This window comes from Brienomyrus brachyistius, unplaced genomic scaffold (assembly GCF_023856365.1).
Source record: "Brienomyrus brachyistius isolate T26 unplaced genomic scaffold, BBRACH_0.4 scaffold68, whole genome shotgun sequence".
NCBI lineage: Eukaryota > Metazoa > Chordata > Actinopteri > Osteoglossiformes > Mormyridae > Brienomyrus > Brienomyrus brachyistius.
The window spans coordinates 1,520,829-1,548,311 of record NW_026042343.1 but is presented as its reverse complement, the minus strand read 5'-3'; the positions used below and the strand labels follow the sequence as shown (position 1 = coordinate 1,548,311).

Sequence of the window (27,483 nt, the reverse complement as noted above, 5' to 3'; positions counted from 1 at the left end):
GCTCCTGTATTATACAATCAATCAGCGGGTGCTACTGTATGTACATGACAGTGTTTAGCAGGAGCAGGGTGAGCTTCTGACGTCAAGCCTCAACAGGAGGAAGTGATACGCTTCTGAGGATCTCTTCCCTCTATGATCGCCTTCAGCGGAAAAAAGGCAAGAACCACAATGCAGCAGGTCTCTTACAGTAGAGGTTAAGGCACTGCTGGGATTTGAACCCAGGATCTCCTGTTTACTAGACAGGCACTTTAACCAACTAAGCCACAGCGCCAGAAGACACGAATAGGTAGGGATACCACTGCCTTTATCTGGCAGTTGTTACGCATTTTTACAATTTCAAGACCGTGGCTACGATCCTTGCCAGCCGTTGGAATTGGTCAACACTTGCTGTACGTAACTGCTTCAAATTCTTCCATCCTCATGACATTTTCTCTTCAAGCCACTGCTGTTCACCTCTGTCATGCTCACTCCTGAATGAAGAGGTAGTTGTGTGGCTTCTAGAAAATCTTCATTATCGAACTGTTTTCTCGAGCAGCACTATTGTAATGCCTGCATGGCATGAGCAGAGACATGTTGTGCGAGTGCCTAGCTGACACTTTTGCTCTTCACAGAAAAGGTCTACCTTTATCATGCATCCAGCAGACAATAAAGGTTGTTCTAGGCAAAAGATTTGTCAACATTTACAAGGTGCTGCTGGGATTCGGACCCAGGATCTCCTGTTTACGAGACAGGCGCTTTAACCAACTAAGCCACAGCACCCTCCGTTAAGATGCTTGACTCATAGTTCAGGGATTATCCAACTACTAAACCCAGTCGCCTGACAGCCGTAAATGTTTATAACGAAGCCTATTGTACACTCTTCATTATTTGAGTCACTCAAGACTCCTATGCTGCTACACTCAGTGGATCGTGATGGTGGCAATTAAAATAAGGAGAATCTGCTGAAACTTCAGCCTGATTTTAGTGATCTACTACTTCAGGAAAGTAAGGAATAGGCCCAAGAGCTTTGCGTGGACTGTATTTTCTTGAAATCACTGATGTAATGTACTCACAGACTTTGCGTCGGAGGCTCCTGTATTATACAATCAATCAGCGGGTGCTACTGTATGTACATGACAGTGTTTGGCAGGAGCAGGCTGAGCTTCTGACGTCAAGCCTCAACAGGAGGAAGTGATACGCTTCTGAGGATCTCTTCCCTCTATGATCGCCTTCAGCGGAAAAAAGGCAAGAACCACAATGCAGCAGGTCTCTCACAGTAGAGGTTAAGGCACTGCAGGGATTCGAACCCAGGATCTCCTGTTTACTAGACAGGCACTTTAACCAACTAGGCCACAGCGCCTGAAGACAAGAATATGTAGGGATACCACTGCCTTTATCTGGCAGTTGTTACGCATTTTTACAATTTCAAGACCGTGGCTACGATCCTTGCCAGCCGTTGGAATTGGTCAACACTTGCTGTACGTAACTGCTTCAAATTCTTCCATCCTCATGACATTTTCTCTTCAAGCCACTGCTGTTCACCTCTGTCATGCTCACTCCTGAATGAAGAGGTAGTTGTGTGGCTTCTAGAAAATCTTCATTATCGAACTGTTTTCTCGAGCAGCACTATTGTAATGCCTGCATGTCATGAGCAGAGACATGTTGTGCGAGTGCCTAGCTGACACTTTTGCTCTTTACAGAAAAGGTCTACCTTCATCATGCATCCAGCAGACAATAAAGGTTGTTCTAGGCAAAAGATTTGTCAACATTTGCAAGGTGCTGCTGGGATTCGGACCCAGGATCTCCTGTTTACGAGACAGGCGCTTTAACCAACTAAGCCACAGCACCCTCCGTTAAGATGCTTGACTCATAGTTCAGGGATTATCCAACTACTAAACCCAGTCGCCTGACAGCCGTAAATGTTTATAACGAAGCCGATTGTACACTCTTCATTATTTGAGTCACTCAAGACTCCTATGCTGCTACACTCAGTGGATCGTGATGGTGGCAATTAAAATAAGGAGAATCTGCTGAAACTTCAGCCTGATTTTAGTGATCTACTACTTCAGGAAAGTAAGGAATAGGCCCAAGAGCTTTGCGTGGACTGTATTTTTTTGAAATCAAAGATGTTTTGTACTCACAGACTTTGCGTCGGAGGCTCCTGTATTATACAATCAATCAGCGGGTGCTACTGTATGTACATGACAGTGTTTGGCAGGAGCAGGCTGAGCTTCTGACGTCAAGCCTCAACAGGAGGAAGTGATACGCTTCTGAGGATCTCTTCCCTCTATGATCGCCTTCAGCGGAAAAAAGGCAAGAACCACAATGCAGCAGGTCTCTCACAGTAGAGGTTAAGGCACTGCTGGGATTCGAACCCAGGATCTCCTGTTTACTAGACAGGCACTTTAACCAACTAAGCCACAGCGCCTGAAGACAAGAATATATAGGGATACCACTGCCTTTATCTGGCAGTTGTTACGCATTTTTACAATTTCAAGACCGTGGCTACGATCCTTGCCAGCCGTTGGAATTGGTCAACACTTGCTCTACGTAACTGCTTCAAATTCTTCCATCCTCATGACATTTTCTCTTCAGGCCACTGCTGTTCACCTCTGTCATGCTCACTGCTGAATGAAGAGGTAGTTGTGTGGCTTCTAGAAAATCTTCATTATCGAACTGTTTTCTCGAGCAGCACTATTGTAATGCCTGCATGGCATGAGCAGAGACATGTTGTGCGAGTGCCTAGCTGATACTTTTGCTCTTTACAGAAAAGGTCTACATTAATCATGCATCCAGCTGACAAAAAGGTTGTTCTAGGCAAAAGATTCGCCAACATTTGCAAGGTGCTGCTGGGATTCGGACCAGGGATCTCCTGTTTACGAGACAGGCGCTTTAACCAACTAAGCCACAGCACCCTCCGTTAAGACTCTTGACTCATAGTTCAGGGATTATCCAACTACTAAACCCAGTAGCCTGACAGCCGTAAATGTTTATAACGAAGCCGATTGTACACTCTTCATTATTTGAGTCACTCAAGACTCCTATGCTGCTACACTCAGTGGATCGTGATGGTGGCAATTAAAATAAGGAGAATCTGCTGAAACTTCAGCCAGATTTTAGTGATCTACTACTTCAGGAAAGTAAGGAAAAGGCCCAAGAGCTTTGCGTGGACTGTATTTTCTTGAAATCCCTGATGTAATGTACTCACAGACTTTGCGTCGGAGGCTCCTGTATTATACAATCAATCAGCGGGTGCTACTGTATGTACATGACAGTGTTTGGCAGGAGCAGGCTGAGCTTCTGACGTCAAGCCTCAATAGGAGGAAGTGATACGCTTCTGAGGATCTCTTCCCTCTATGATCGCCTTCAGCGGAAAAAAGGCAAGAACCACAATGCAGCAGGTCTCTTACAGTAGAGGTTAAGGCACTGCTGGGATTTGAACCCAGGATCTCCTGTTTACTAGACAGGCACTTTAACCAACTAAGCCACAGCGCCAGAAGACACGAATAGGTAGGGATACCACTGCCTTTATCTGGCAGTTGTTACGCATTTTTACAATTTCAAGACCGTGGCTACGATCCTTGCCAGCCGTTGGAATTGGTCAACACTTGCTGTACGTAACTGCTTCAAATTCTTCCATCCTCATGACATTTTCTCTTCAAGCCACTGCTGTTCACCTCTGTCATGCTCACTCCTGAATGAAGAGGTAGTTGTGTGGCTTCTAGAAAATCTTCATTATCGAACTGTTTTCTCGAGCAGCACTATTGTAATGCCTGCATGGCATGAGCAGAGACATGTTGTGCGAGTGCCTAGCTGACACTTTTGCTCTTCACAGAAAAGGTCTACCTTTATCATGCATCCAGCAGACAATAAAGGTTGTTCTAGGCAAAAGATTTGTCAACATTTACAAGGTGCTGCTGGGATTCGGACCCAGGATCTCCTGTTTACGAGACAGGCGCTTTAACCAACTAAGCCACAGCACCCTCCGTTAAGATGCTTGACTCATAGTTCAGGGATTATCCAACTACTAAACCCAGTCGCCTGACAGCCGTAAATGTTTATAACGAAGCCTATTGTACACTCTTCATTATTTGAGTCACTCAAGACTCCTATGCTGCTACACTCAGTGGATCGTGATGGTGGCAATTAAAATAAGGAGAATCTGCTGAAACTTCAGCCTGATTTTAGTGATCTACTACTTCAGGAAAGTAAGGAATAGGCCCAAGAGCTTTGCGTGGACTGTATTTTCTTGAAATCACTGATGTAATGTACTCACAGACTTTGCGTCGGAGGCTCCTGTATTATACAATCAATCAGCGGGTGCTACTGTATGTACATGACAGTGTTTGGCAGGAGCAGGCTGAGCTTCTGACGTCAAGCCTCAACAGGAGGAAGTGATACGCTTCTGAGGATCTCTTCCCTCTATGATCGCCTTCAGCGGAAAAAAGGCAAGAACCACAATGCAGCAGGTCTCTCACAGTAGAGGTTAAGGCACTGCAGGGATTCGAACCCAGGATCTCCTGTTTACTAGACAGGCACTTTAACCAACTAGGCCACAGCGCCTGAAGACAAGAATATGTAGGGATACCACTGCCTTTATCTGGCAGTTGTTACGCATTTTTACAATTTCAAGACCGTGGCTACGATCCTTGCCAGCCGTTGGAATTGGTCAACACTTGCTGTACGTAACTGCTTCAAATTCTTCCATCCTCATGACATTTTCTCTTCAAGCCACTGCTGTTCACCTCTGTCATGCTCACTCCTGAATGAAGAGGTAGTTGTGTGGCTTCTAGAAAATCTTCATTATCGAACTGTTTTCTCGAGCAGCACTATTGTAATGCCTGCATGTCATGAGCAGAGACATGTTGTGCGAGTGCCTAGCTGACACTTTTGCTCTTTACAGAAAAGGTCTACCTTTATCATGCATCCAGCAGACAATAAAGGTTGTTCTAGGCAAAAGATTTGTCAACATTTGCAAGGTGCTGCTGGGATTCGGACCCAGGATCTCCTGTTTACGAGACAGGCGCTTTAACCAACTAAGCCACAGCACCCTCCGTTAAGATGCTTGACTCATAGTTCAGGGATTATCCAACTACTAAACCCAGTCGCCTGACAGCCGTAAATGTTTATAACGAAGCCGATTGTACACTCTTCATTATTTGAGTCACTCAAGACTCCTATGCTGCTACACTCAGTGGATCGTGATGGTGGCAATTAAAATAAGGAGAATCTGCTGAAACTTCAGCCTGATTTTAGTGATCTACTACTTCAGGAAAGTAAGGAATAGGCCCAAGAGCTTTGCGTGGACTGTATTTTTTTGAAATCAAAGATGTTTTGTACTCACAGACTTTGCGTCGGAGGCTCCTGTATTATACAATCAATCAGCGGGTGCTACTGTATGTACATGACAGTGTTTGGCAGGAGCAGGCTGAGCTTCTGACGTCAAGCCTCAACAGGAGGAAGTGATACGCTTCTGAGGATCTCTTCCCTCTATGATCGCCTTCAGCGGAAAAAAGGCAAGAACCACAATGCAGCAGGTCTCTCACAGTAGAGGTTAAGGCACTGCTGGGATTCGAACCCAGGATCTCCTGTTTACTAGACAGGCACTTTAACCAACTAAGCCACAGCGCCTGAAGACAAGAATATATAGGGATACCACTGCCTTTATCTGGCAGTTGTTACGCATTTTTACAATTTCAAGACCGTGGCTACGATCCTTGCCAGCCGTTGGAATTGGTCAACACTTGCTCTACGTAACTGCTTCAAATTCTTCCATCCTCATGACATTTTCTCTTCAGGCCACTGCTGTTCACCTCTGTCATGCTCACTGCTGAATGAAGAGGTAGTTGTGTGGCTTCTAGAAAATCTTCATTATCGAACTGTTTTCTCGAGCAGCACTATTGTAATGCCTGCATGGCATGAGCAGAGACATGTTGTGCGAGTGCCTAGCTGATACTTTTGCTCTTTACAGAAAAGGTCTACATTAATCATGCATCCAGCTGACAAAAAGGTTGTTCTAGGCAAAAGATTCGCCAACATTTGCAAGGTGCTGCTGGGATTCGGACCAGGGATCTCCTGTTTACGAGACAGGCGCTTTAACCAACTAAGCCACAGCACCCTCCGTTAAGACTCTTGACTCATAGTTCAGGGATTATCCAACTACTAAACCCAGTAGCCTGACAGCCGTAAATGTTTATAACGAAGCCGATTGTACACTCTTCATTATTTGAGTCACTCAAGACTCCTATGCTGCTACACTCAGTGGATCGTGATGGTGGCAATTAAAATAAGGAGAATCTGCTGAAACTTCAGCCAGATTTTAGTGATCTACTACTTCAGGAAAGTAAGGAAAAGGCCCAAGAGCTTTGCGTGGACTGTATTTTCTTGAAATCCCTGATGTAATGTACTCACAGACTTTGCGTCGGAGGCTCCTGTATTATACAATCAATCAGCGGGTGCTACTGTATGTACATGACAGTGTTTGGCAGGAGCAGGCTGAGCTTCTGACGTCAAGCCTCAATAGGAGGAAGTGATACGCTTCTGAGGATCTCTTCCCTCTATGATCGCCTTCAGCGGAAAAAAGGCAAGAACCACAATGCAGCAGGTCTCTTAAAGTAGAAGTTAAGGCACTGCTGTGATTTGAACCCAGGATCTCCTGTTTACTAGACAGGCACTTTAACCAACTAAGCCACAGCGCCTGAAGACAGGAATATGTAGGGATACCACTGCCTTTATCTGGCAGTTGTTACGCATTTTTACAATTTCAAGACCGTGGCTACGATCCTTGCCAGCCGTTGGAATTGGTCAACACTTGCTGTACGTAACTGCTTCAAATTCTTCCATCCTCATGACATTTTCTCTTCAAGCCACTGCTGTTCACCTCTGTCATGCTCACTGCTGAATGAAGAGGTAGTTGTGTGGCTTCTAGAAAATCTTCATTATCGAACTGTTTTATCGAGCAGCACTATTGTAATGCCTGCATGGCATGAGCAGAGACATGTTGTGCGAGTGCCTAGCTGACGCTTTTGCTCTTTACAGAAAAGGTCTGCCTTTATCATGCATCCAGCAGACAATAAAGGTTGTTCTAGGTAAAAGATTCGCCAACATTAGCAAGGTGCTGCTGGGATTCGGACCCAGGATCTCCTGTTTACGAGACAGGCGCTTTAACCAACTAAGTCACAGCACCGTCCGTTAAGATGCTTGACTCATACTTCAGGGATTATCCAACTACTAAACCCAGCCGCCTGACAGCCGTAAATGTTTATAACGAAGCCGATTGTACACTCTTCATTATTTGAGTCACTCAAGACTCCTATGCTGCTACACTCAGTGGATCGTGATGGTGGCAATTAAAATAAGCAGAATCTGCTGAAACTTCAGCCAGATTTTAGTGATCTACTACTTCAGGAAAGTAAGGAATAGGCTCAAGAGCTTTGCGTGGACTGTATTTTCTTGAAATCACTGATGTAATGTACTCACAGACTTTGCGTCGGAGGCTCCTGTATTATACAATCAATCAGCGGGTGCTACTGTATGTACATGACAGTGTTTAGGATGAGCAGGCTGAGCTTCTGAGGTCAAGCCTCAACAGGAGGAAGTGATACGCTTCTGAAGATCTCTTCCCTCTATGATCGCCTTCAGCGGAAAAAAGGCAAGAAGCACAATGCAGCAGGTCTCTTACAGTAGAGGTTAAGGCACTGCTGGGATTTGAACCCAGGATCTCCTGTTTACTAGACAGGCACTTTAACCAACTAAGCCACAGCGCCAGAAGACAGGAGTATGTAGGGATACCACTGCCTTTATCTGGCAGTTGTTACGCATTTTTACAATTTCAAGACCGTGGCTACGATCCTTGCCAGCCGTTGGAATTGGTCAACACTTGCTCTACGTAACTGCTTCAAATTCTTCCATCCTCATGACATTTTCTCTTCAGGCCACTGCTGTTCACCTCTGTCATGCTCACTGCTGAATGAAGAGGTAGTTGTGTGGCTTCTAGAAAATCTTCATTATCGAACTGTTTTCTCGAGCAGCACTATTGTAATGCCTGCATGGCATGAGCAGAGACATGTTGTGCGAGTGCCTAGCTGACACTTTTGCTCTTTACATGAAAGGTCTACCTTCATCATGCATCCAGCATACAATAAAGGTTGTTCTAGGCAAAAGATTCGGCAACATTTGCAAGGTGCTGCTGGGATTCGGACCCAGGATCTCCTGTTTACGAGACAGGCGCTTTAACCAACTAAGCCACAGCACCCTCCGTTAAGACATTTGACTCATAGTTCAGGGATTATCCAACTACTAAACCCAGTAGCCTGACAGCCATAAATCTTTATAACGATGCCGATTGTACACTCTTCATTATTTGAGTCACTCAAGACTCCTATGCTGCTACACTCAGTGGATCGTGATGGTGGCAATTAAAATAAGGAGAATCTGCTGAAACTTCAGCCAGATTTTAGTGATCTACTACTTCAGGAAAGTAAGGAATAGGCCCAAGAGCTTTGCGTGGACTGTATTTTCTTGAAATCACTGATGTTATGTACTCACAAACTTTGCGTTGGAGGCTCCTGTATTATACAATCAATCAGCGGGTGCTACTGTATGTACATGACAGTGTTTGGCAGGAGCAGGCTGAGCTTCTGACGTCAAGCCTCAACAGGAGGAAGTGATACGCTTCTGAGAATCTCTTCCCTCTATGATCGCCTTCAGCGGAAAAAAGGCAAGAACCACAATGCAGCAGGTCTCTTACAGTAGAAGTTAAGGCACTGCTGGGATTTGAACCCAGGATCTCCTGTTTACTAGACAGGCACTTTAACCAACTAAGCCACAGCGCCTGAAGACAGGAACATGTAGGGATACCACTGCCTTTATCTGGCAGTTGTTACGCATTTTTACAATTTCAAGAACGTGGCAACGATCCTTGCCAGCCGTTGGAATTGGTCAACACTTGCTCTACAGAACTGCTTCAAATTCTTCCATCCTCATGACATTTTCTCTTCAAGCCACTTCTGTTCACCTCTGTCATGCTCACTGCTGAATGAAGAGGTAGTTGTGTGGCTTCTAGAAAATCTTCATTATCGAACTGTTTTATCGAGCAGCACTATTGTAATGCCTGCATGGCATGAGCAGAGACATGTTGTGCGAGTGCCTAGCTGACACTTTTGCTCTTTACAGAAAAGGTCTACATTTATCATGCATCCAGCTTACAAAAAGGTTGTTCTAGGCAAAAGATTTGTCAACATTAACAAGGTGCTGCTGGGATTCAGACCCAAGATCTCCTGTTTACAAGACAGGCGCTTTAACCAACTAAGCTACAGCACCCTCCGTTACGACTTGTGACTCATAGTTCCGGGATTATCCAACTACTAAACCCAGTAGCCTGACAGCCGTAAATGTTCATAACGAAGCCGATTGTACACTCTTCATTATTTGAGTCACTCAAGACTCCTATGCTGCTACACTCAGTGGATCGTGATGGTGGCAATTAAAATAAGGAGAATCTGCTGAAACTTCAGCCAGATTTTAGTGATCTACTACTTCAGGAAAGTAAGTAATAGGCTCAAGAGCTTTGCGTGGACTGTATTTTCTTGAAATCACTGATGTAATGTACTCACAGACTTTGCGTCGGAGGCTCCTGTATTATACAATCAATCAGCGGGTGCTACTGTATGTACATGACAGTGTTTGGCAGGAGCAGGCTGAGCTTCTGAGGTCAAGCCTCAACAGGAGGAAGTGATACGCTTCTGAGGATCTCTTCCCTCTATGATCGCCTTCAGCAGAAAAAAGGCAAGAACCACAATGCAGCAGGTCTCTTACAGTAGAAGTTAAGGCACTGCTGGGATTTGAACCCAGGATCTCCTGTTTACTAGACAGACACTTTAACCAACTAAGCCACAGCGCCAGAAGACAGGAGCATGTAGGGATACCACTGCCTTTATCTGGCAGTTGTTACGCATTTTTACAATTTCAAGACCGTGGCTACGATCCTTGCCAGCCGTTGGAATTGGTCAACACTTGCTCTACGTAACTGCTTCAAATTCTTCCATCCTCATGACATTTTCTCTTCAGGCCACTGCTGTTCACCTCTGTCATGCTCACTGCTGAATGAAGAGGTAGTTGTGTGGCTTCTAGAAAATCTTCATTATCGAACTGTTTTCTCGAGCAGCACTATTGTAATGCCTGCATGGCATGAGCAGAGACATGTTGTGCGAGTGCCTAGCTGATACTTTTGCTCTTTACAGAAAAGGTCTACATTTATCATGCATCCAGCTGACAAAAAGGTTGTTCTAGGCAAAAGATTTGTCAACATTAACAAGGTGCTGCTGGGATTCGGACCCAGGATCTCCTGTTTACAAGTCAGGCGCTTTAACCAACTAAGCCACAGCACCCTCCGTTATGACATTTGACTTATAGTTCAGGGATTATCCAACTACTAAACCCAGTCGCCTGACAGCCGTAAATGTTTATAACGAAGCCGATTGTACACTCTTCATTATTTGAGTCACTCAAGACTCCTATGCTGCTACACTCAGTGGATCGTGATGGTGGCAATTAAAATAAGGAGAATCTGCTGAAACTTCAGCCAGATTTTAGTGATCTACTACTTCAGGAAAGTAAGTAATAGGCCCAAGAGCTTTGCGTGGACTGTATTTTCTTGAAATCACTGATGTTATGTACTCAGAAACTTTGCGTCGGAGGCTCCTGTATTATACAATCAATCAGCGGGTGCTACTGTATGTACATGACAGTGTTTGGCAGGAGCAGGCTGAGCTTCTGACGTCAAGCCTCAACAGGAGGAAGTGATATGCTTCTGAGGATCTCTTCCCTCTATGATCGCCTTCAGCGGAAAAAAGGCAAGAATCACAATGCAGCAGGTCTCTTACAGTAGAAGTTAAGGCACTGCTGGGATTTGAACCCAGGATCTCCTGTTTACTAGACAGGCACTTTAACCAACTAAGCCACAGCGCCAGAAGACAGGAGTATGTAGGGATACCACTGCCTTTATCTGGCAGTTGTTACGCATTTTTACAATTTCAAGACCGTGGCTACGATCCTTGCCAGCCGTTGGAATTGGTCAACACTTGCTCTACGTAACTGCTTCAAATTCTTCCATCCTCATGACATTTTCTCTTCAGGCCACTGCTGTTCACCTCTGTCATGCTCACTGCTGAATGAAGAGGTAGTTGTGTGGCTTCTAGAAAATCTTCATTATCGAACTGTTTTCTCGAGCAGCACTATTGTAATGCCTGCATGGCATGAGCAGAGACATGTTGTGCGAGTGCCTAGCTGATACTTTTGCTCTTTACAGAAAAGGTCTACATTTATCATGCATCCAGCTGACAAAAAGGTTGTTCTAGGCAAAAGATTTGTCAACATTAACAAGGTGCTGCTGGGATTCGGACCCAGGATCTCCTGTTTACGAGACAGGCGCTTTAACCAACTAAGTCACAGCACCCTCCGTTAAGATGTTTGACTCATACTTCAGGGATTATCCAACTACTAAACCCAGCCGCCTGACAGCCGTAAATGTTTATAACGAAGCCGATTGTACACTCTTCATTATTTGAGTCACTCAAGACTCCTATGCTGCTACACTCAGTGGATCGTGATGGTGGCAATTAAAATAAGCAGAATCTGCTGAAACTTCAGCCAGATTTTAGTGATCTACTACTTCAGGAAAGTAAGGAATAGGCTCAAGAGCTTTGCGTGGACTGTATTTTCTTGAAATCACTGATGTAATGTACTCACAGACTTTGCGTCGGAGGCTCCTGTATTATACAATCAATCAGCGGGTGCTACTGTATGTACATGACAGTGTTTAGGAGGAGCAGGCTGAGCTTCTGACGTCAAGCCTCAACAGGAGGAAGTGATACGCTTCTGAAGATCTCTTCCCTCTATGATCGCCTTCAGCGGAAAAAAGGCAAGAACCACAATGCAGCAGGTCTCTTACAGTAGAGGTTAAGGCACTGCTGGGATTTGAACCCAGGATCTCCTGTTTACTAGACAGGCACTTTAACCAACTAAGCCACAGCGCCAGAAGACAGGAGTATGTAGGGATACCACTGCCTTTATCTGGCAGTTGTTACGCATTTTTACAATTTCAAGACCGTGGCTACGATCCTTGCCAGCCGTTGGAATTGGTCAACACTTGCTCTACGTAACTGCTTCAAATTCTTCCATCCTCATGACATTTTCTCTTCAGGCCACTGCTGTTCACCTCTGTCATGCTCACTGCTGAATGAAGAGGTAGTTGTGTGGCTTCTAGAAAATCTTCATTATCGAACTGTTTTCTCGAGCAGCACTATTGTAATGCCTGCATGGCATGAGCAGAGACATGTTGTGTGAGTGCCTAGCTGACACTTTTGCTCTTTACATGAAAGGTCTACCTTCATCATGCATCCAGCATACAATAAAGGTTGTTCTAGGCAAAAGATTCGCCAACATTTGCAAGGTGCTGCTGGGATTCGGACCCAGGATCTCCTGTTTACGAGACAGGCGCTTTAACCAACTAAGCCACAGCACCCTCCGTTAAGACATTTGACTCATAGTTCAGGGATTATCCAACTACTAAACCCAGTAGCCTGACAGCCATAAATGTTTATAACGAAGCCGATTGTACACTCTTCATTATTTGAGTCACTCAAGACTCCTATGCTGCTACACTCAGTGGATCGTGATGGTGGCAATTAAAATAAGGAGAATCTGCTGAAACTTCAGCCAGATTTTAGTGATCTACTACTTCAGGAAAGTAAGGAATAGGCCCAAGAGCTTTGCGTGGACTGTATTTTCTTGAAATCACTGATGTTATGTACTCACAAACTTTGCGTTGGAGGCTCCTGTATTATACAATCAATCAGCGGGTGCTACTGTATGTACATGACAGTGTTTGGCAGGAGCAGGCTGAGCTTCTGACGTCAAGCCTCAACAGGAGGAAGTGATACGCTTCTGAGAATCTCTTCCCTCTATGATCGCCTTCAGCGGAAAAAAGGCAAGAACCACAATGCAGCAGGTCTCTTACAGTAGAAGTTAAGGCACTGCTGGGATTTGAACCCAGGATCTCCTGTTTACTAGACAGGCACTTTAACCAACTAAGCCACAGCGCCTGAAGACAGGAACATGTAGGGATACCACTGCCTTTATCTGGCAGTTGTTACGCATTTTTACAATTTCAAGAACGTGGCAACGATCCTTGCCAGCCGTTGGAATTGGTCAACACTTGCTCTACATAACTGCTTCAAATTCTTCCATCCTCATGACATTTTCTCTTCAAGCCACTTCTGTTCACCTCTGTCATGCTCACTGCTGAATGAAGAGGTAGTTGTGTGGCTTCTAGAAAATCTTCATTATCGAACTGTTTTATCGAGCAGCACTATTGTAATGCCTGCATGGCATGAGCAGAGACATGTTGTGCGAGTGCCTAGCTGACACTTTTGCTCTTTACAGAAAAGGTCTACATTTATCATGCATCCAGCTTACAAAAAGGTTGTTCTAGGCAAAAGATTTGTCAACATTAACAAGGTGCTGCTGGGATTCAGACCCAAGATCTCCTGTTTACAAGACAGGCGCTTTAACCAACTAAGCCACAGCACCCTCCGTTACGACTTGTGACTCATAGTTCCGGGATTATCCAACTACTAAACCCAGTAGCCTGACAGCCGTAAATGTTCATAACGAAGCCGATTGTACACTCTTCATTATTTGAGTCACTCAAGACTCCTATGCTGCTACACTCAGTGGATCGTGATGGTGGCAATTAAAATAAGGAGAATCTGCTGAAACTTCAGCCAGATTTTAGTGATCTACTACTTCAGGAAAGTAAGTAATAGGCTCAAGAGCTTTGCGTGGACTGTATTTTCTTGAAATCACTGATGTAATGTACTCACAGACTTTGCGTCGGAGGCTCCTGTATTATACAATCAATCAGCGGGTGCTACTGTATGTACATGACAGTGTTTGGCAGGAGCAGGCTGAGCTTCTGAGGTCAAGCCTCAACAGGAGGAAGTGATACGCTTCTGAGGATCTCTTCCCTCTATGATCGCCTTCAGCAGAAAAAAGGCAAGAACCACAATGCAGCAGGTCTCTTACAGTAGAAGTTAAGGCACTGCTGGGATTTGAACCCAGGATCTCCTGTTTACTAGACAGACACTTTAACCAACTAAGCCACAGCGCCAGAAGACAGGAGCATGTAGGGATACCACTGCCTTTATCTGGCAGTTGTTACGCATTTTTACAATTTCAAGACCGTGGCTACGATCCTTGCCAGCCGTTGGAATTGGTCAACACTTGCTCTACGTAACTGCTTCAAATTCTTCCATCCTCATGACATTTTCTCTTCAGGCCACTGCTGTTCACCTCTGTCATGCTCACTGCTGAATGAAGAGGTAGTTGTGTGGCTTCTAGAAAATCTTCATTATCGAACTGTTTTCTCGAGCAGCACTATTGTAATGCCTGCATGGCATGAGCAGAGACATGTTGTGCGAGTGCCTAGCTGATACTTTTGCTCTTTACAGAAAAGGTCTACATTTATCATGCATCCAGCTGACAAAAAGGTTGTTCTAGGCAAAAGATTTGTCAACATTAACAAGGTGCTGCTGGGATTCGGACCCAGGATCTCCTGTTTACAAGTCAGGCGCTTTAACCAACTAAGCCACAGCACCCTCCGTTATGACATTTGACTTATAGTTCAGGGATTATCCAACTACTAAACCCAGTCGCCTGACAGCCGTAAATGTTTATAACGAAGCCGATTGTACACTCTTCATTATTTGAGTCACTCAAGACTCCTATGCTGCTACACTCAGTGGATCGTGATGGTGGCAATTAAAATAAGGAGAATCTGCTGAAACTTCAGCCAGATTTTAGTGATCTACTACTTCAGGAAAGTAAGGAATAGGCCCAAGAGCTTTGCGTGGACTGTATTTTCTTGAAATCACTGATGTTATGTACTCAGAAACTTTGCGTCGGAGGCTCCTGTATTATACAATCAATCAGCGGGTGCTACTGTATGTACATGACAGTGTTTGGCAGGAGCAGGCTGAGCTTCTGACGTCAAGCCTCAACAGGAGGAAGTGATACGCTTCTGAGGATCTCTTCCCTCTATGATCACCTTCAGCGGAAAAAAGGCAAGAACCACAATGCAGCAGGTCTCTTACAGTAGAGGTTAAGGCACTGCTGGGATTTGAACCCAGGATCTCCTGTTTACTAGACAGGCACTTTAACCAACTAAGCCACAGCGCCTGAAGACAGGAATATGTAGGGATACCACTGCCTTTATCTGGCAGTTGTTACGCATTTTTACAATTTCAAGACCGTGGCTACGATCCTTGCCAGCCGTTGGAATTGGTCAACACTTGCTGTACGTAACTGCTTCAAATTCTTCCATCCTCATGACATTTTCTCTTCAGGCCACTGCTGTTCACCTCTGTCATGCTCACTGCTGAATGAAGAGGTAGTTGTGTGGCTTCTAGAAAATCTTCATTATCGAACTGTTTTCTCGAGCAGCACTATTGTAATGCCTGCATGGCATGAGCAGAGACATGTTGTGCGAGTGCCTAGCTGATACTTTTGCTCTTTACAGAAAAGGTCTACATTTATCATGCATCCAGCTGACAAAAAGGTTGTTCTAGGCAAAAGATTTGTCAACATTAACAAGGTGCTGCTGGGATTCGGACCCAGGATCTCCTGTTTACAAGACAGGCGCTTTAACCAACTAAGCCACAGCACCCTCCGTTACGACATTTGACTCATAGTTCAGGGATTATCCAACTACTAAACCCAGTCGCCTGACAGCCGTAAATGTTTATAACGAAGCCGATTGTACACTCTTCATTATTTGAGTCACTCAAGACTCCTATGCTGCTACACTCAGTGGATCGTGATGGTGGCAATTAAAATAAGGAGAATCTGCTGAAACTTCAGCCAGATTTTAGTGATCTACTACTTCAGGAAAGTAAGTAATAGGCCCAAGAGCTTTGCGTGGACTGTATTTTCTTGAAATCACTGATGTTATGTACTCAGAAACTTTGCGTCGGAGGCTCCTGTATTATACAATCAATCAGCGGGTGCTACTGTATGTACATGACAGTGTTTGGCAGGAGCAGGCTGAGCTTCTGACGTCAAGCCTCAACAGGAGGAAGTGATACGCTTCTGAGGATCTCTTCCCTCTATGATCGCCTTCAGCGGAAAAAAGGCAAGAACCACAATGCAGCAGGTCTCTTACAGTAGAAGTTAAGGCACTGCTGGGATTTGAACCCAGGATCTCCTGTTTACTAGACAGGCACTTTAACCAACTAAGCCACAGCGCCAGAAGACAGGAGTATGTAGGGATACCACTGCCTTTATCTGGCAGTTGTTACGCATTTTTACAATTTCAAGACCGTGGCTACGATCCTTGCCAGCCGTTGGAATTGGTCAACACTTGCTCTACGTAACTGCTTCAAATTCTTCCATCCTCATGACATTTTCTCTTCAGGCCACTGCTGTTCACCTCTGTCATGCTCACTGCTGAATGAAGAGGTAGTTGTGTGGCTTCTAGAAAATCTTCATTATCGAACTGTTTTCTCGAGCAGCACTATTGTAATGCCTGCATGGCATGAGCAGAGACATGTTGTGCGAGTGCCTAGCTGATACTTTTGCTCTTTACAGAAAAGGTCTACATTTATCATGCATCCAGCTGACAAAAAGGTTGTTCTAGGCAAAAGATTTGTCAACATTAACAAGGTGCTGCTGGGATTCGGACCCAGGATCTCCTGTTTACAAGACAGGCGCTTTAACCAACTAAGCCACAGCACCCTCCGTTAAGACACTTGACTCATAGTTCAGGGATTATCCAACTACTAAACCCAGTCGCCTGACAGCCGTAAATGTTTATAACGAAGCCGATTGTACACTCTTCATTATTTGAGTCACTCAAGACTCCTATGCTGCTACACTCAGTGGATCGTGATGGTGGCAATTAAAATAAGGAGAATCTGCTGAAACTTCAGCCAGATTTTAGTGATCTACTACTTCAGGAAAGTAAGGAATAGGCCCAAGAGCTTTGCGTGGACTGTATTTTCTTGAAATCACTGATGTTATGTACTCAGAAACTTTGCGTCGGAGGCTCCTGTATTATACAATCAATCAGCGGGTGCTACTGTATGTACATGACAGTGTTTGGCAGGAGCAGGCTGAGCTTCTGACGTCAAGCCTCAACAGGAGGAAGTGATACGCTTCTGAGGATCTCTTCCCTCTATGATCACCTTCAGCGGAAAAAAGGCAAGAACCACAATGCAGCAGGTCTCTTACAGTAGAGGTTAAGGCACTGCTGGGATTTGAACCCAGGATCTCCTGTTTACTAGACAGGCACTTTAACCAACTAAGCCACAGCGCCTGAAGACAGGAATATGTAGGGATACCACTGCCTTTATCTGGCAGTTGTTACGCATTTTTACAATTTCAAGACCGTGGCTACGATCCTTGCCAGCCGTTGGAATTGGTCAACACTTGCTGTACGTAACTGCTTCAAATTCTTCCATCCTCATGACATTTTCTCTTCAGGCCACTGCTGTTCACCTCTGTCATGCTCACTGCTGAATGAAGAGGTAGTTGTGTGGCTTCTAGAAAATCTTCATTATCGAACTGTTTTCTCGAGCAGCACTATTGTAATGCCTGCATGGCATGAGCAGAGACATGTTGTGCGAGTGCCTAGCTGATACTTTTGCTCTTTACAGAAAAGGTCTACATTTATCATGCATCCAGCTGACAAAAAGGTTGTTCTAGGCAAAAGATTTGTCAACATTAACAAGGTGCTGCTGGGATTCGGACCCAGGATCTCCTGTTTACAAGACAGGCGCTTTAACCAACTAAGCCACAGCACCCTCCGTTACGACATTTGACTCATAGTTCAGGGATTATCCAACTACTAAACCCAGTCGCCTGACAGCCGTAAATGTTTATAACGAAGCCGATTGTACACTCTTCATTGTTTGAGTCACTCAAGACTCCTATGCTGCTACACTCAGTGGATCGTGATGGTGGCAATTAAAATAAGGAGAATCTGCTGAAACTTCAGCCAGATTTTAGTGATCTACTACTTCAGGAAAGTAAGGAATAGGCCCAAGAGCTTTGCGTGGACTGTATTTTCTTGAAATCACTGATGTTATGTACTCAGAAACTTTGCGTCGGAGGCTCCTGTATTATACAATCAATCAGCGGGTGCTACTGTATGTACATGACAGTGTTTGGCAGGAGCAGGCTGAGCTTCTGACGTCAAGCCTCAACAGGAGGAAGTGATACGCTTCTGAGGATCTCTTCCCTCTATGATCGCCTTCAGCGGAAAAAAGGCAAGAACCACAATGCAGCAGGTCTCTTACAGTAGAAGTTAAGGCACTGCTGGGATTTGAACCCAGGATCTCCTGTTTACTAGACAGGCACTTTAACCAACTAAGCCACAGCGCCAGAAGACAGGAGTATGTAGGGATACCACTGCCTTTATCTGGCAGTTGTTACGCATTTTTACAATTTCAAGACCGTGGCTACGATCCTTGCCAGCCGTTGGAATTGGTCAACACTTGCTCTACGTAACTGCTTCAAATTCTTCCATCCTCATGACATTTTCTCTTCAGGCCACTGCTGTTCACCTCTGTCATGCTCACTGCTGAATGAAGAGGTAGTTGTGTGGCTTCTAGAAAATCTTCATTATCGAACTGTTTTCTCGAGCAGCACTATTGTAATGCCTGCATGGCATGAGCAGAGACATGTTGTGCGAGTGCCTAGCTGATACTTTTGCTCTTTACAGAAAAGGTCTACATTTATCATGCATCCAGCTGACAAAAAGGTTGTTCTAGGCAAAAGATTTGTCAACATTAACAAGGTGCTGCTGGGATTCGGACCCAGGATCTCCTGTTTACAAGACAGGCGCTTTAACCAACTAAGCCACAGCACCCTCCGTTAAGACACTTGACTCATAGTTCAGGGATTATCCAACTACTAAACCCAGTCGCCTGACAGCCGTAAATGTTTATAACGAAGCCGATTGTACACTCTTCATTATTTGAGTCACTCAAGACTCCTATGCTGCTACACTCAGTGGATCGTGATGGTGGCAATTAAAATAAGGAGAATCTGCTGAAACTTCAGCCAGATTTTAGTGATCTACTACTTCAGGAAAGTAAGGAATAGGCCCAAGAGCTTTGCGTGGACTGTATTTTCTTGAAATCACTGATGTTATGTACTCAGAAACTTTGCGTCGGAGGCTCCTGTATTATACAATCAATCAGCGGGTGCTACTGTATGTACATGACAGTGTTTGGCAGGAGCAGGCTGAGCTTCTGACGTCAAGCCTCAACAGGAGGAAGTGATACGCTTCTGAGGATCTCTTCCCTCTATGATCACCTTCAGCGGAAAAAAAGCAAGAACCACAATGCAGCAGGTCTCTTACAGTAGAGGTTAAGGCACTGCTGGGATTTGAACCCAGGATCTCCTGTTTACTAGACAGGCACTTTAACCAACTAAGCCACAGCGCCTGAAGACAGGAATATGTAGGGATACCACTGCCTTTATCTGGCAGTTGTTACGCATTTTTACAATTTCAAGACCGTGGCTACGATCCTTGCCAGCCGTTGGAATTGGTCAACACTTGCTGTACGTAACTGCTTCAAATTCTTCCATCCTCATGACATTTTCTCTTCAGGCCACTGCTGTTCACCTCTGTCATGCTCACTGCTGAATGAAGAGGTAGTTGTGTGGCTTCTAGAAAATCTTCATTATCGAACTGTTTTCTCGAGCAGCACTATTGTAATGCCTGCATGGCATGAGCAGAGACATGTTGTGCGAGTGCCTAGCTGATACTTTTGCTCTTTACAGAAAAGGTCTACATTTATCATGCATCCAGCTGACAAAAAGGTTGTTCTAGGCAAAAGATTTGTCAACATTAACAAGGTGCTGCTGGGATTCGGACCCAGGATCTCCTGTTTACAAGACAGGCGCTTTAACCAACTAAGCCACAGCACCCTCCGTTACGACATTTGACTCATAGTTCAGGGATTATCCAACTACTAAACCCAGTCGCCTGACAGCCGTAAATGTTTATAACGAAGCCGATTGTACACTCTTCATTATTTGAGTCACTCAAGACTCCTATGCTGCTACACTCAGTGGATCGTGATGGTGGCAATTAAAATAAGGAGAATCTGCTGAAACTTCAGCCAGATTTTAGTGATCTACTACTTCAGGAAAGTAAGGAATAGGCCCAAGAGCTTTGCGTGGACTGTATTTTCTTGAAATCACTGATGTTATGTACTCAGAAACTTTGCGTCGGAGGCTCCTGTATTATACAATCAATCAGCGGGTGCTACTGTATGTACATGACAGTGTTTGGCAGGAGCAGGCTGAGCTTCTGACGTCAAGCCTCAACAGGAGGAAGTGATACGCTTCTGAGGATCTCTTCCCTCTATGATCGCCTTCAGCGGAAAAAAGGCAAGAACCACAATGCAGCAGGTCTCTTACAGTAGAAGTTAAGGCACTGCTGGGATTTGAACCCAGGATCTCCTGTTTACTAGACAGGCACTTTAACCAACTAAGCCACAGCGCCAGAAGACAGGAGTATGTAGGGATACCACTGCCTTTATCTGGCAGTTGTTACGCATTTTTACAATTTCAAGACCGTGGCTACGATCCTTGCCAGCCGTTGGAATTGGTCAACACTTGCTCTACGTAACTGCTTCAAATTCTTCCATCCTCATGACATTTTCTCTTCAGGCCACTGCTGTTCACCTCTGTCATGCTCACTGCTGAATGAAGAGGTAGTTGTGTGGCTTCTAGAAAATCTTCATTATCGAACTGTTTTCTCGAGCAGCACTATTGTAATGCCTGCATGGCATGAGCAGAGACATGTTGTGTGAGTGCCTAGCTGATACTTTTGCTCTTTACAGAAAAGGTCTACATTTATCATGCATCCAGCTGACAAAAAGGTTGTTCTAGGCAAAAGATTTGTCAACATTAACAAGGTGCTGCTGGGATTCGGACCCAGGATCTCCTGTTTACAAGACAGGCGCTTTAACCAACTAAGCCACAGCACCCTCCGTTAAGACACTTGACTCATAGTTCAGGGATTATCCAACTACTAAACCCAGTCGCCTGACAGCCGTAAATGTTTATAACGAAGCCGATTGTACACTCTTCATTATTTGAGTCACTCAAGACTCCTATGCTGCTACACTCAGTGGATCGTGATGGTGGCAATTAAAATAAGGAGAATCTGCTGAAACTTCAGCCAGATTTTAGTGATCTACTACTTCAGGAAAGTAAGGAATAGGCCCAAGAGCTTTGCGTGGACTGTATTTTCTTGAAATCACTGATGTTATGTACTCAGAAACTTTGCGTCGGAGGCTCCTGTATTATACAATCAATCAGCGGGTGCTACTGTATGTACATGACAGTGTTTGGCAGGAGCAGGCTGAGCTTCTGACGTCAAGCCTCAACAGGAGGAAGTGATACGCTTCTGAGGATCTCTTCCCTCTATGATCGCCTTCAGCGGAAAAAAGGCAAGAACCACAATGCAGCAGGTCTCTTACAGTAGAAGTTAAGGCACTGCTGGGATTTGAACCCAGGATCTCCTGTTTACTAGACAGGCACTTTAACCAACTAAGCCACAGCGCCAGAAGACAGGAGTATGTAGGGATACCACTGCCTTTATCTGGCAGTTGTTACGCATTTTTACAATTTCAAGACCGTGGCTACGATCCTTGCCAGCCGTTGGAATTGGTCAACACTTGCTCTACGTAACTGCTTCAAATTCTTCCATCCTCATGACATTTTCTCTTCAGGCCACTGCTGTTCACCTCTGTCATGCTCACTGCTGAATGAAGAGGTAGTTGTGTGGCTTCTAGAAAATCTTCATTATCGAACTGTTTTCTCGAGCAGCACTATTGTAATGCCTGCATGGCATGAGCAGAGACATGTTGTGCGAGTGCCTAGCTGATACTTTTGCTCTTTACAGAAAAGGTCTACATTTATCATGCATCCAGCTGACAAAAAGGTTGTTCTAGGCAAAAGATTTGTCAACATTAACAAGGTGCTGCTGGGATTCGGACCCAGGATCTCCTGTTTACAAGACAGGCGCTTCAACCAACTAAGCCACAGCACCCTCCGTTACGACATTTGACTCATAGTTCAGGGATTATCCAACTACTAAACCCAGTCGCCTGACAGCCGTAAATGTTTATAACGAAGCCGATTGTACACTCTTCATTATTTGAGTCACTCAAGACTCCTATGCTGCTACACTCAGTGGATCGTGATGGTGGCAATTAAAATAAGGAGAATCTGCTGAAACTTCAGCCAGATTTTAGTGATCTACTACTTCAGGAAAGTAAGGAATAGGCCCAAGAGCTTTGCGTGGACTGTATTTTCTTGAAATCACTGATGTTATGTACTCAGAAACTTTGCGTCGGAGGCTCCTGTATTATACAATCAATCAGCGGGTGCTACTGTATGTACATGACAGTGTTTGGCAGGAGCAGGCTGAGCTTCTGACGTCAAGCCTCAACAGGAGGAAGTGATACGCTTCTGAGGATCTCTTCCCTCTATGATCGCCTTCAGCGGAAAAAAGGCAAGAACCACAATGCAGCAGGTCTCTTACAGTAGAAGTTAAGGCACTGCTGGGATTTGAACCCAGGATCTCCTGTTTACTAGACAGGCACTTTAACCAACTAAGCCACAGCGCCAGAAGACAGGAGTATGTAGGGATACCACTGCCTTTATCTGGCAGTTGTTACGCATTTTTACAATTTCAAGACCGTGGCTACGATCCTTGCCAGCCGTTGGAATTGGTCAACACTTGCTCTACGTAACTGCTTCAAATTCTTCCATCCTCATGACATTTTCTCTTCAGGCCACTGCTGTTCACCTCTGTCATGCTCACTGCTGAATGAAGAGGTAGTTGTGTGGCTTCTAGAAAATCTTCATTATCGAACTGTTTTCTCGAGCAGCACTATTGTAATGCCTGCATGGCATGAGCAGAGACATGTTGTGCGAGTGCCTAGCTGATACTTTTGCTCTTTACAGAAAAGGTCTACATTTATCATGCATCCAGCTGACAAAAAGGTTGTTCTAGGCAAAAGATTTGTCAACATTAACAAGGTGCTGCTGGGATTCGGACCCAGGATCTCCTGTTTACAAGACAGGCGCTTTAACCAACTAAGCCACAGCACCCTCCGTTAAGACACTTGACTCATAGTTCAGGGATTATCCAACTACTAAACCCAGTCGCCTGACAGCCGTAAATGTTTATAACGAAGCCGATTGTACACTCTTCATTATTTGAGTCACTCAAGACTCCTATGCTGCTACACTCAGTGGATCGTGATGGTGGCAATTAAAATAAGGAGAATCTGCTGAAACTTCAGCCAGATTTTAGTGATCTACTACTTCAGGAAAGTAAGGAATAGGCCCAAGAGCTTTGCGTGGACTGTATTTTCTTGAAATCACTGATGTAATGTACTCACAGACTTTGCGTCGGAGGCTCCTGTATTATACAATCAATCAGCGGGTGCTACTGTATGTACATGACAGTGTTTAGCAGGAGCAGGCTGAGCTTCTGACGTCAAGCCTCAACAGGAGGAAGTGATACGCTTCTGAGGATCTCTTCCCTCTATGATCGCCTTCAGCGGAAAAAAGGCAAGAACCACAATGCAGCAGGTCTCTTACAGTAGAAGTTAAGGCACTGCTGGGATTTGAACCCAGGATCTCCTGTTTACTAGACAGGCACTTTAACCAACTAAGCCACAGCGCCAGAAGACAGGAGTATGTAGGGATACCACTGCCTTTATCTGGCAGTTGTTACGCATTTTTACAATTTCAAGACCGTGGCTACGATCCTTGCCAGCCGTTGGAATTGGTCAACACTTGCTCTACGTAACTGCTTCAAATTCTTCCATCCTCATGACATTTTCTCTTCAGGCCACTGCTGTTCACCTCTGTCATGCTCACTGCTGAATGAAGAGGTAGTTGTGTGGCTTCTAGAAAATCTTCATTATCGAACTGTTTTCTCGAGCAGCACTATTGTAATGCCTGCATGGCATGAGCAGAGACATGTTGTGCGAGTGCCTAGCTGATACTTTTGCTCTTTACAGAAAAGGTCTACATTTATCATGCATCCAGCTGACAAAAAGGTTGTTCTAGGCAAAAGATTTGTCAACATTAACAAGGTGCTGCTGGGATTCGGACCCAGGATCTCCTGTTTACAAGACAGGCGCTTTAACCAACTAAGCCACAGCACCCTCCGTTAAGACACTTGACTCATAGTTCAGGGATTATCCAACTACTAAACCCAGTCGCCTGACAGCCGTAAATGTTTATAACGAAGCCGATTGTACACTCTTCATTATTTGAGTCACTCAAGACTCCTATGCTGCTACACTCAGTGGATCGTGATGGTGGCAATTAAAATAAGGAGAATCTGCTGAAACTTCAGCCAGATTTTAGTGATCTACTACTTCAGGAAAGTAAGGAATAGGCCCAAGAGCTTTGCGTGGACTGTATTTTCTAGAAATCACTGATGTTATGTACTCAGAAACTTTGCGTCGGAGGCTCCTGTATTATACAATCAATCAGCGGGTGCTACTGTATGTACATGACAGTGTTTGGCAGGAGCAGGCTGAGCTTCTGACGTCAAGCCTCAACAGGAGGAAGTGATACGCTTCTGAGGATCTCTTCCCTCTATGATCGCCTTCAGCGGAAAAAAGGCAAGAACCACAATGCAGCAGGTCTCTTACAGTAGAAGTTAAGGCACTGCTGGGATTTGAACCCAGGATCTCCTGTTTACTAGACAGGCACTTTAACCAACTAAGCCACAGCGCCAGAAGACAGGAGTATGTAGGGATACCACTGCCTTTATCTGGCAGTTGTTACGCATTTTTACAATTTCAAGACCGTGGCTACGATCCTTGCCAGCCGTTGGAATTGGTCAACACTTGCTCTACGTAACTGCTTCAAATTCTTCCATCCTCATGACATTTTCTCTTCAGGCCACTGCTGTTCACCTCTGTCATGCTCACTGCTGAATGAAGAGGTAGTTGTGTGGCTTCTAGAAAATCTTCATTATCGAACTGTTTTCTCGAGCAGCACTATTGTAATGCCTGCATGGCATGAGCAGAGACATGTTGTGCGAGTGCCTAGCTGATACTTTTGCTCTTTACAGAAAAGGTCTACATTTATCATGCATCCAGCTGACAAAAAGGTTGTTCTAGGCAAAAGATTTGTCAACATTAACAAGGTGCTGCTGGGATTCGGACCCAGGATCTCCTGTTTACAAGACAGGCGCTTTAACCAACTAAGCCACAGCACCCTCCGTTAAGACACTTGACTCATAGTTCAGGGATTATCCAACTACTAAACCCAGTCGCCTGACAGCCGTAAATGTTTATAACGAAGCCGATTGTACACTCTTCATTATTTGAGTCACTCAAGACTCCTATGCTGCTACACTCAGTGGATCGTGATGGTGGCAATTAAAATAAGGAGAATCTGCTGAAACTTCAGCCAGATTTTAGTGATCTACTACTTCAGGAAAGTAAGGAATAGGCCCAAGAGCTTTGCGTGGACTGTATTTTCTTGAAATCACTGATGTTATGTACTCAGAAACTTTGCGTCGGAGGCTCCTGTATTATACAATCAATCAGCGGGTGCTACTGTATGTACATGACAGTGTTTGGCAGGAGCAGGCTGAGCTTCTGACGTCAAGCCTCAACAGGAGGAAGTGATACGCTTCTGAGGATCTCTTCCCTCTATGATCACCTTCAGCGGAAAAAAGGCAAGAACCACAATGCAGCAGGTCTCTTATAGTAGAGGTTAAGGCACTGCTGGGATTTGAACCCAGGATCTCCTGTTTACTAGACAGGCACTTTAACCAACTAAGCCACAGCGCCTGAAGACAGGAATATGTAGGGATACCACTGCCTTTATCTGGCAGTTGTTACGCATTTTTACAATTTCAAGACCGTGGCTACGATCCTTGCCAGCCGTTGGAATTGGTCAACACTTGCTGTACGTAACTGCTTCAAATTCTTCCATCCTCATGACATTTTCTCTTCAAGCCACTGCTGTTCACCTCTGTCATGCTCACTGCTGAATGAAGAGGTAGTTGTGTGGCTTCTAGAAAATCTTCATTATCGAACTGTTTTATCGAGCAGCACTAATGTAATGCCTGCATGGCATGAGCAGAGACATGTTGTGCGAGTGCCTAGCTGACGCTTTTGCTCTTTACAGAAAAGGTCTGCCTTTATCATGCATCCAGCAGACAATAAAGGTTGTTCTAGGGAAAAGATTCGCCAACATTAGCAAGGTGCTGCTGGGATTCGGACCCAGGATCTCCTGTTTACTAGACAGGCGCTTTAACCAACTAAGCCACAGCACCCTCCGTTAACATGCTTGACTCATAGTTCAGGGATTATCCAACTACTAAACCCAGCCGCCTGACAGCCGTAAATGTTTATAACGAAGCCGATTGTACACTCTTCATTATTTGAGTCACTCAAGACTCCTATGCTGCTACACTCAGTGGATCGTGATGGTGGCAATTAAAATAAAGAGAATCTGCTGAAACTTCAGCCAGATTTTAGTGATCTACTACTTCAGGAAAGTAAGGAATAGGCCCAAGAGCTTTGCGTGTACTGTATTTTCTTGAAATCACTGATGTTATGTACTCAGAAACTTTGCGTCGGAGGCTCCTGTATTATACAATCAATCAGCGGGTGCTACTGTATGTACATGACAGTGTTTGGCAGGAGCAGGCTGAGCTTCTGACGTCAAGCCTCAACAGGAGGAAGTGATACGCTTCTGAGGATCTCTTCCCTCTATGATCGCCTTCAGCGGAAAAAAGGCAAGAACCACAATGCAGCAGGTCTCTTACAGTAGAGGCTAAGGCACTGCTGGGATTTGAACCCAGGATCTCCTGTTTACTAGACAGGCACTTTAACCAACTAAGCCACAGCGCCTGAAGACAGGAATATGTAGGGATACCACTGCCTTTATCTGGCAGTTGTTACGCATTTTTACAATTTCAAGACCGTGGCTACGATCCTTGCCAGCCGTTGGAATTGGTCAACACTTGCTGTACGTAACTGCTTCAAATTCTTCCATCCTCATGACATTTTCTCTTCAAGCCACTGCTGTTCACCTCTGTCATGCTCACTGCTGAATGAAGAGGTAGTTGTGTGGCTTCTAGAAAATCTTCATTATCGAACTGTTTTATCGAGCAGCACTATTGTAATGCCTGCATGGCATGAGCAGAGACATGTTGTGCGAGTGCCTAGCTGACGCTTTTGCTCTTTACAGAAAAGGTCTGCCTTCATCATGCATCCAGCAGACAATAAAGGTTGTTCTAGGCAAAAGTTTCGCCAACATTAGCAAGGTGCTGCTGGGATTCGGACCCAGGATCTCCTGTTTACGAGACAGGCGCTTTAACCAACTAAGCCACAGCACCCTCCGTTAAGACACTTGACTCATAGTTCAGGGATTATCCAA

General features: G+C 44.8%; 52 non-coding genes across 52 annotated transcripts; all 52 read right to left on the bottom strand.

Annotated features, from left to right (window-relative positions):
* Positions 1-197: 197 nt before the first annotated feature.
* On the bottom strand, positions 198-271 carry trnat-agu (transfer RNA threonine (anticodon AGU)). The gene has a single exon. It is a non-coding gene; the product is annotated as a tRNA-Thr (tRNA).
* Positions 272-685: 414 nt separating this feature from the next.
* trnat-cgu (transfer RNA threonine (anticodon CGU)) lies at positions 686-759 on the bottom strand. Its single transcript has one exon. It is a non-coding gene; the product is annotated as a tRNA-Thr (tRNA).
* A 506-nt stretch (positions 760-1,265) lies between these two features.
* trnat-agu (transfer RNA threonine (anticodon AGU)) lies at positions 1,266-1,339 on the bottom strand. Its single transcript has one exon. It is a non-coding gene; the product is annotated as a tRNA-Thr (tRNA).
* A 414-nt stretch (positions 1,340-1,753) lies between these two features.
* trnat-cgu (transfer RNA threonine (anticodon CGU)) lies at positions 1,754-1,827 on the bottom strand. Its single transcript has one exon. It is a non-coding gene; the product is annotated as a tRNA-Thr (tRNA).
* A 506-nt stretch (positions 1,828-2,333) lies between these two features.
* Positions 2,334-2,407, bottom strand: trnat-agu (transfer RNA threonine (anticodon AGU)). The gene has a single exon. It is a non-coding gene; the product is annotated as a tRNA-Thr (tRNA).
* Positions 2,408-2,820: 413 nt separating this feature from the next.
* On the bottom strand, positions 2,821-2,894 carry trnat-cgu (transfer RNA threonine (anticodon CGU)). The gene has a single exon. It is a non-coding gene; the product is annotated as a tRNA-Thr (tRNA).
* A 506-nt stretch (positions 2,895-3,400) lies between these two features.
* On the bottom strand, positions 3,401-3,474 carry trnat-agu (transfer RNA threonine (anticodon AGU)). The gene has a single exon. It is a non-coding gene; the product is annotated as a tRNA-Thr (tRNA).
* Positions 3,475-3,888: 414 nt separating this feature from the next.
* On the bottom strand, positions 3,889-3,962 carry trnat-cgu (transfer RNA threonine (anticodon CGU)). The gene has a single exon. It is a non-coding gene; the product is annotated as a tRNA-Thr (tRNA).
* A 506-nt stretch (positions 3,963-4,468) lies between these two features.
* trnat-agu (transfer RNA threonine (anticodon AGU)) lies at positions 4,469-4,542 on the bottom strand. Its single transcript has one exon. It is a non-coding gene; the product is annotated as a tRNA-Thr (tRNA).
* A 414-nt stretch (positions 4,543-4,956) lies between these two features.
* Positions 4,957-5,030, bottom strand: trnat-cgu (transfer RNA threonine (anticodon CGU)). Its single transcript has one exon. It is a non-coding gene; the product is annotated as a tRNA-Thr (tRNA).
* Positions 5,031-5,536: 506 nt separating this feature from the next.
* On the bottom strand, positions 5,537-5,610 carry trnat-agu (transfer RNA threonine (anticodon AGU)). The gene has a single exon. It is a non-coding gene; the product is annotated as a tRNA-Thr (tRNA).
* A 413-nt stretch (positions 5,611-6,023) lies between these two features.
* Positions 6,024-6,097, bottom strand: trnat-cgu (transfer RNA threonine (anticodon CGU)). Its single transcript has one exon. It is a non-coding gene; the product is annotated as a tRNA-Thr (tRNA).
* A 506-nt stretch (positions 6,098-6,603) lies between these two features.
* Positions 6,604-6,677, bottom strand: trnat-agu (transfer RNA threonine (anticodon AGU)). The gene has a single exon. It is a non-coding gene; the product is annotated as a tRNA-Thr (tRNA).
* Positions 6,678-7,091: 414 nt separating this feature from the next.
* trnat-cgu (transfer RNA threonine (anticodon CGU)) lies at positions 7,092-7,165 on the bottom strand. Its single transcript has one exon. It is a non-coding gene; the product is annotated as a tRNA-Thr (tRNA).
* A 506-nt stretch (positions 7,166-7,671) lies between these two features.
* trnat-agu (transfer RNA threonine (anticodon AGU)) lies at positions 7,672-7,745 on the bottom strand. The gene has a single exon. It is a non-coding gene; the product is annotated as a tRNA-Thr (tRNA).
* A 414-nt stretch (positions 7,746-8,159) lies between these two features.
* On the bottom strand, positions 8,160-8,233 carry trnat-cgu (transfer RNA threonine (anticodon CGU)). Its single transcript has one exon. It is a non-coding gene; the product is annotated as a tRNA-Thr (tRNA).
* Positions 8,234-8,739: 506 nt separating this feature from the next.
* On the bottom strand, positions 8,740-8,813 carry trnat-agu (transfer RNA threonine (anticodon AGU)). The gene has a single exon. It is a non-coding gene; the product is annotated as a tRNA-Thr (tRNA).
* A 413-nt stretch (positions 8,814-9,226) lies between these two features.
* trnat-ugu (transfer RNA threonine (anticodon UGU)) lies at positions 9,227-9,300 on the bottom strand. Its single transcript has one exon. It is a non-coding gene; the product is annotated as a tRNA-Thr (tRNA).
* Positions 9,301-9,806: 506 nt separating this feature from the next.
* trnat-agu (transfer RNA threonine (anticodon AGU)) lies at positions 9,807-9,880 on the bottom strand. Its single transcript has one exon. It is a non-coding gene; the product is annotated as a tRNA-Thr (tRNA).
* A 413-nt stretch (positions 9,881-10,293) lies between these two features.
* On the bottom strand, positions 10,294-10,367 carry trnat-ugu (transfer RNA threonine (anticodon UGU)). The gene has a single exon. It is a non-coding gene; the product is annotated as a tRNA-Thr (tRNA).
* Positions 10,368-10,873: 506 nt separating this feature from the next.
* On the bottom strand, positions 10,874-10,947 carry trnat-agu (transfer RNA threonine (anticodon AGU)). The gene has a single exon. It is a non-coding gene; the product is annotated as a tRNA-Thr (tRNA).
* A 413-nt stretch (positions 10,948-11,360) lies between these two features.
* On the bottom strand, positions 11,361-11,434 carry trnat-cgu (transfer RNA threonine (anticodon CGU)). Its single transcript has one exon. It is a non-coding gene; the product is annotated as a tRNA-Thr (tRNA).
* A 506-nt stretch (positions 11,435-11,940) lies between these two features.
* trnat-agu (transfer RNA threonine (anticodon AGU)) lies at positions 11,941-12,014 on the bottom strand. The gene has a single exon. It is a non-coding gene; the product is annotated as a tRNA-Thr (tRNA).
* Positions 12,015-12,428: 414 nt separating this feature from the next.
* trnat-cgu (transfer RNA threonine (anticodon CGU)) lies at positions 12,429-12,502 on the bottom strand. Its single transcript has one exon. It is a non-coding gene; the product is annotated as a tRNA-Thr (tRNA).
* Positions 12,503-13,008: 506 nt separating this feature from the next.
* On the bottom strand, positions 13,009-13,082 carry trnat-agu (transfer RNA threonine (anticodon AGU)). Its single transcript has one exon. It is a non-coding gene; the product is annotated as a tRNA-Thr (tRNA).
* Positions 13,083-13,495: 413 nt separating this feature from the next.
* trnat-ugu (transfer RNA threonine (anticodon UGU)) lies at positions 13,496-13,569 on the bottom strand. The gene has a single exon. It is a non-coding gene; the product is annotated as a tRNA-Thr (tRNA).
* Positions 13,570-14,075: 506 nt separating this feature from the next.
* Positions 14,076-14,149, bottom strand: trnat-agu (transfer RNA threonine (anticodon AGU)). The gene has a single exon. It is a non-coding gene; the product is annotated as a tRNA-Thr (tRNA).
* A 413-nt stretch (positions 14,150-14,562) lies between these two features.
* Positions 14,563-14,636, bottom strand: trnat-ugu (transfer RNA threonine (anticodon UGU)). Its single transcript has one exon. It is a non-coding gene; the product is annotated as a tRNA-Thr (tRNA).
* Positions 14,637-15,142: 506 nt separating this feature from the next.
* trnat-agu (transfer RNA threonine (anticodon AGU)) lies at positions 15,143-15,216 on the bottom strand. The gene has a single exon. It is a non-coding gene; the product is annotated as a tRNA-Thr (tRNA).
* A 413-nt stretch (positions 15,217-15,629) lies between these two features.
* On the bottom strand, positions 15,630-15,703 carry trnat-ugu (transfer RNA threonine (anticodon UGU)). The gene has a single exon. It is a non-coding gene; the product is annotated as a tRNA-Thr (tRNA).
* A 506-nt stretch (positions 15,704-16,209) lies between these two features.
* Positions 16,210-16,283, bottom strand: trnat-agu (transfer RNA threonine (anticodon AGU)). The gene has a single exon. It is a non-coding gene; the product is annotated as a tRNA-Thr (tRNA).
* Positions 16,284-16,696: 413 nt separating this feature from the next.
* Positions 16,697-16,770, bottom strand: trnat-ugu (transfer RNA threonine (anticodon UGU)). The gene has a single exon. It is a non-coding gene; the product is annotated as a tRNA-Thr (tRNA).
* Positions 16,771-17,276: 506 nt separating this feature from the next.
* On the bottom strand, positions 17,277-17,350 carry trnat-agu (transfer RNA threonine (anticodon AGU)). Its single transcript has one exon. It is a non-coding gene; the product is annotated as a tRNA-Thr (tRNA).
* Positions 17,351-17,763: 413 nt separating this feature from the next.
* trnat-ugu (transfer RNA threonine (anticodon UGU)) lies at positions 17,764-17,837 on the bottom strand. The gene has a single exon. It is a non-coding gene; the product is annotated as a tRNA-Thr (tRNA).
* A 506-nt stretch (positions 17,838-18,343) lies between these two features.
* On the bottom strand, positions 18,344-18,417 carry trnat-agu (transfer RNA threonine (anticodon AGU)). The gene has a single exon. It is a non-coding gene; the product is annotated as a tRNA-Thr (tRNA).
* Positions 18,418-18,830: 413 nt separating this feature from the next.
* trnat-ugu (transfer RNA threonine (anticodon UGU)) lies at positions 18,831-18,904 on the bottom strand. Its single transcript has one exon. It is a non-coding gene; the product is annotated as a tRNA-Thr (tRNA).
* A 506-nt stretch (positions 18,905-19,410) lies between these two features.
* trnat-agu (transfer RNA threonine (anticodon AGU)) lies at positions 19,411-19,484 on the bottom strand. Its single transcript has one exon. It is a non-coding gene; the product is annotated as a tRNA-Thr (tRNA).
* A 413-nt stretch (positions 19,485-19,897) lies between these two features.
* trnat-ugu (transfer RNA threonine (anticodon UGU)) lies at positions 19,898-19,971 on the bottom strand. Its single transcript has one exon. It is a non-coding gene; the product is annotated as a tRNA-Thr (tRNA).
* Positions 19,972-20,477: 506 nt separating this feature from the next.
* Positions 20,478-20,551, bottom strand: trnat-agu (transfer RNA threonine (anticodon AGU)). Its single transcript has one exon. It is a non-coding gene; the product is annotated as a tRNA-Thr (tRNA).
* A 413-nt stretch (positions 20,552-20,964) lies between these two features.
* On the bottom strand, positions 20,965-21,038 carry trnat-ugu (transfer RNA threonine (anticodon UGU)). Its single transcript has one exon. It is a non-coding gene; the product is annotated as a tRNA-Thr (tRNA).
* A 506-nt stretch (positions 21,039-21,544) lies between these two features.
* On the bottom strand, positions 21,545-21,618 carry trnat-agu (transfer RNA threonine (anticodon AGU)). The gene has a single exon. It is a non-coding gene; the product is annotated as a tRNA-Thr (tRNA).
* A 413-nt stretch (positions 21,619-22,031) lies between these two features.
* On the bottom strand, positions 22,032-22,105 carry trnat-ugu (transfer RNA threonine (anticodon UGU)). Its single transcript has one exon. It is a non-coding gene; the product is annotated as a tRNA-Thr (tRNA).
* Positions 22,106-22,611: 506 nt separating this feature from the next.
* Positions 22,612-22,685, bottom strand: trnat-agu (transfer RNA threonine (anticodon AGU)). The gene has a single exon. It is a non-coding gene; the product is annotated as a tRNA-Thr (tRNA).
* A 413-nt stretch (positions 22,686-23,098) lies between these two features.
* On the bottom strand, positions 23,099-23,172 carry trnat-ugu (transfer RNA threonine (anticodon UGU)). The gene has a single exon. It is a non-coding gene; the product is annotated as a tRNA-Thr (tRNA).
* Positions 23,173-23,678: 506 nt separating this feature from the next.
* trnat-agu (transfer RNA threonine (anticodon AGU)) lies at positions 23,679-23,752 on the bottom strand. The gene has a single exon. It is a non-coding gene; the product is annotated as a tRNA-Thr (tRNA).
* Positions 23,753-24,165: 413 nt separating this feature from the next.
* trnat-ugu (transfer RNA threonine (anticodon UGU)) lies at positions 24,166-24,239 on the bottom strand. Its single transcript has one exon. It is a non-coding gene; the product is annotated as a tRNA-Thr (tRNA).
* A 506-nt stretch (positions 24,240-24,745) lies between these two features.
* On the bottom strand, positions 24,746-24,819 carry trnat-agu (transfer RNA threonine (anticodon AGU)). The gene has a single exon. It is a non-coding gene; the product is annotated as a tRNA-Thr (tRNA).
* A 413-nt stretch (positions 24,820-25,232) lies between these two features.
* On the bottom strand, positions 25,233-25,306 carry trnat-ugu (transfer RNA threonine (anticodon UGU)). The gene has a single exon. It is a non-coding gene; the product is annotated as a tRNA-Thr (tRNA).
* Positions 25,307-25,812: 506 nt separating this feature from the next.
* trnat-agu (transfer RNA threonine (anticodon AGU)) lies at positions 25,813-25,886 on the bottom strand. Its single transcript has one exon. It is a non-coding gene; the product is annotated as a tRNA-Thr (tRNA).
* Positions 25,887-26,300: 414 nt separating this feature from the next.
* Positions 26,301-26,374, bottom strand: trnat-agu (transfer RNA threonine (anticodon AGU)). Its single transcript has one exon. It is a non-coding gene; the product is annotated as a tRNA-Thr (tRNA).
* A 506-nt stretch (positions 26,375-26,880) lies between these two features.
* trnat-agu (transfer RNA threonine (anticodon AGU)) lies at positions 26,881-26,954 on the bottom strand. The gene has a single exon. It is a non-coding gene; the product is annotated as a tRNA-Thr (tRNA).
* Positions 26,955-27,368: 414 nt separating this feature from the next.
* Positions 27,369-27,442, bottom strand: trnat-cgu (transfer RNA threonine (anticodon CGU)). The gene has a single exon. It is a non-coding gene; the product is annotated as a tRNA-Thr (tRNA).
* Positions 27,443-27,483: the final 41 nt, after the last annotated feature.